This window comes from Marmota monax, unplaced genomic scaffold, assembly GCF_021218885.2.
Source record: "Marmota monax isolate L192 unplaced genomic scaffold, Marmota_monax_Labrador192_F-V1.1 WCK01_AAM20220418_F8-fsc00354, whole genome shotgun sequence".
Taxonomy (NCBI): Eukaryota; Metazoa; Chordata; class Mammalia; order Rodentia; family Sciuridae; genus Marmota; species Marmota monax.
Window position 1 is genome coordinate 796,190 of NW_026692876.1, and position 4,208 is coordinate 800,397.

Sequence of the window (4,208 nt, forward strand, 5' to 3'; positions counted from 1 at the left end):
TGGTTCCATGTTGAGACAAGGCCCTAACCATGGATTCACCTTTATCCAAAATTATACTCATACCCACTATGCACAGGCTTGTGTTATGCCACTCTTTTCTATGTTAATAATCAATGATACTGATGGCATAAATATCACTCATACAGAGATCCCTTGTACAGACAATACATCCTGCTGGCTCACAAATTGCCTAACCCCTTCTATGAAAGCTAAACATATTTATCCTCAGAGTGTCCCCAGCAATCTGGCTTCCAGTGAACCTGTCCAGAGAGTGGAGAAGTCCATGGGTAATGGAGATGAAGAAACTTCTGAATGTTACCTGCACTGGAGAAGGCATGCAATTGGCTTCATCATTGCTGGAATTATTGCCCTCGTGACTGCCATCACTGCCACTGCTTTGCTCACTCAAGGTATCCAGACTGCTCATATTGTAAACAATTTTTCTACTTCCATGGCAGAAGCTTTTTCTGTTCAAAATGACTTAAATAAACTGTCTGGAGCTGCTATTTTAGTAATTCACCAAGAACTAGACCTCCACCAGGTACAACTAGATATAATGTTTTAGTTGCAAAGGCTCACTTCTGACCATAAATTCCCTAGTATTTGTGTCCCCCAATATGCTGTGTCTGAAAAATATAACCTTACTAAGGCAATTTTCAAAATCAAGAAGACTAAATTATCTACCTTGATAGCCTCCTCTTTGTTTCAGGGATTGACTGAGCACTGAAAAAACATGCTTTTTAAATTGGTGTTCCTCTATAATATTATCACATTTGTTCTTCTTTCTGTGTTACTTATTGTGTTTTATTGCATTATTAGAAAATTTTGGCAAATAATAGCTAGCATTGAACAGAAAGTAACCATGCTTGGTGAGGTTCTTGGGGCAAATTCAGAGGAGGGAGATGTTGGGCCTATGAGCTAGAAAGCAGCCTGTGTTGCCTATGTGAGGAGCTCTTAGGACCTGGCACACTGGGTTCGGATATTTGTGATTTGGAACACCAACCACCACTAGTCTGATCACCATAGTAACCTGGCCACCCTCAGGTGCACAGCATGTTCCCTTCCTTCTGCTTTTTTGCTGCTGACCTTTCAGCCCATTGGTTGCTAGCTCATTCGATTATTACAACTCTCAGCTAAATTTGCCCAGGAGAAGAGTATGGATAAAGGGCTTGCCTATGCAATAATAAAGTGGATGGGTTTCTCTGAAACTGGTTTCTCTCTCTTTTTTTTAATTTTTATTTATTTATTTATTTATTTTTACATGAGCTCTCTTATTATTATTATTGTTATTTGCATTATAATTCTTAATACACTTTTATACCACAATTTATCATATCTCTGTATACAAGATATGTTGATACCAATTTCACATCTTCATACATGTATTTTGTGTAACGATGAAGGTCTCCTTCCACCATCCATGCAATTCCCCTTCTCCCTCCCTTTCCCTTTTGACTCCATTGCCACATCCTTCTCCGCTGTTCGGTGGGCTTTGGTTGGACCGAGTGAGCCCACAGGCCTACATTTTCTTCTAGTAGTTGCAGAGTTTCTGTTATAATTCCTAGGTCTTTGATCCACTTTGTGTTGACTTTTGTAAAGGGCAAAGGAAAGGTGTCACATTTTATTCTTCCTCATATGTATATCCATTTTCTCCAGCACCATATGTTGCAGTCTATCTTTTTTCAATGAATTTTTTTAGCACTTTTGTCTAGTATCAGATAATTGTATTTATCTGGATTTACCTCTGCATCTTCTAGTCTATTTCATTGGTCTTCATGTATGTTCTGGTGTCAGCACAATGCTATTTTCATTACAATACCTTTGAAGAATTATTTGAGGTCTGGTATTGTGAACCTCTAGCATCAGTATTTTTGCTTAGAATAGTTTTGACTATTCTGGATCTCTTATTTTACCAAATAAATTTTAGAATTGCTTTTTCTAGTTCTGTGAATAATATCATTGGTATTTTGTTGGAAATTGCATTGGATCTGTATGATGCTTTTGTATTATTGCCATTTTAATATTATTTCTGCCTATCCAAGAATATGGTACTTTTTCTATCTTGTAAGGTCTTCATCAATTTCTTTCTTTATTGTTCTATAGTTTTCATTCTGGAGGTCATTAACATCCTTCCTAAGATTTATTCCCAAGAATTTTATCTTATTTTTGAGGTTGTTATGAATGGAATAATTTTTTCTAATTTTTTTTTCAGAAGATTCTTTATTGCAGTATAGGAAGGCAATGGGTTTATATATGTTGATCTTGTATCCCGCTACATTACTGAATTTATTTGTTAGCTTTAGAAATCTTCTGGTGGAGGGCTTTCTAAATATAGAACATGTTCTCAGAAAACAGAAGTAATTTGAGCTCTCCTTTTCCTGTTTGTATTTCTTTAATTTCTTTCTCTTGCCTGATTGCTGTAGCTAGAGTTTTGAGGTGAATTTTAAATAGGTCTAGAGAGAGTAGGCATTCTTATTTCTGGTTTTAGATTAAATGGTTTCAGTTTTTCTCTATTCAGTTTGATGCTGGCTTTGAGTTTGTTATATATAGAATTTATAATGTTTAGATAAGTTCCTTCTATCCCAAGTTTCTCCAGTGTTTTAAACATGAAACATTGTTGTACTTTGTCAAGTGATTTTTCTGCATTGATTGAGATAATCATGTGACTCTTGATTTTAAGTCTATTTACTTTTATTGATTTTCATATGTTAAACCAACCTTGCATCCCTAGAATGAAACCCACTAGATCATGGTGTGCTATATTTTCATATGGTTTTAAAGTGAGTTACCAATATTTTATAAAGTATATAAAGTATGTTTGTTCATCAAGCATATCAACTTGAAAGTTTTTTTCCCTTGATGTCTTTGTCTGATTTTGGTATTAGGGTGATACTAGTTTCTTTTTTTTTTAATTTTTTTTATTGGTTGTTCAAAACATTATAAAGCTCTTGACATATCATATTTCATACATTAGATTCAAGTTGGTTATGAACTCCCAATTTTACCCCAAATACAGATTGCAGAATCACATCGGTTACACATCCACATTATTACATAATGCCCTATTAGTAACTGTTGTATTCTGCTACCTTTCCTATCCTCTAGCATCCCCCCTCCCTCCCCTCCCATCTTCTCTCTCTACCCCATCCACTGTAATTCATATCTCTCCTTGTTTATTTTCCCATTCCCCTCACAACCTCTTATATGTAATTTTGTATAACAATGAGGGTCTCCCTCCATTACCATGCAATTTCCCTTTTCTCTCCCTTTCCATCCCACCTCATGTATCTGTTTAATGTTAATATTTTCTTCCTGCTCTTCCTCCCTGCTCTGTTCTTAGTTGCTCTCATTATATCAAAGAAGACATTTGGTATTTGTTTTTTAGGGATTGGCTAGCTTCACTAAGCATAATCTGCTCTAGTGCCATCCATTTCCCTGCAAATTCTATGATTTTGTCATTTTTAGTGCTGCGTAATACTCCATGGTGTATAAATGCCACATTTTTTTATCCATTCATCTATTGAAGGGCATCTGGGTTGGTTCCACAGTCTAGCAATTGTGAATTGTGCTGCTATGAACATCGATGTAGCAGTATCCCTGTAGTACGCTCTTTTAAGGTCTTCAGGGAAAAGTCCAAGAAGGGCAATAGCTGGGTCAAATGGTGGTTCCATTCCCAGCTTTCCCAGGAGTCTCCATACTGTTTTCCAGATTGGCCGCACCAGTTTGCAGTCCCACCAGCAATGTACAAGAGTACCCTTTTCCCCACATCCTCGCCAGCACTTGTTGTTGTTTGACTTCATAATGGCTGCCAATCTTACTGGAGTGAGATGGTATCTTAGGGTGGTTTTGATTTGCATTTCTCTGACTGCTAGAGATGGTGAGCATTTTTTCATGTACTTGTTGATTGATTGTATGTCCTCCTCTGAGAAGTGTCTGTTCAGGTCTTTGGCCCATTTGTTGATTGGGTTATTTGTTTTCTTATTGTTTAATTTTTTGAGTTCTTTGTATACTCTGGATATTAGGGCTCTATCTGAAGTGTGAGGAGTAAAAACTTGTTCCCATGATGTAGGCTCCCTATTTACCTCTTTTATTGTTTCTCTTGCTGAGAGAAAACTTTTCAGTTTAAGTAAGTCCCATTTGTTGATTTTTGTTATCAACTTTTGTGCTATGGGTGTCCTATTAAGGAATTTGGAGCCCGACCCTACAAT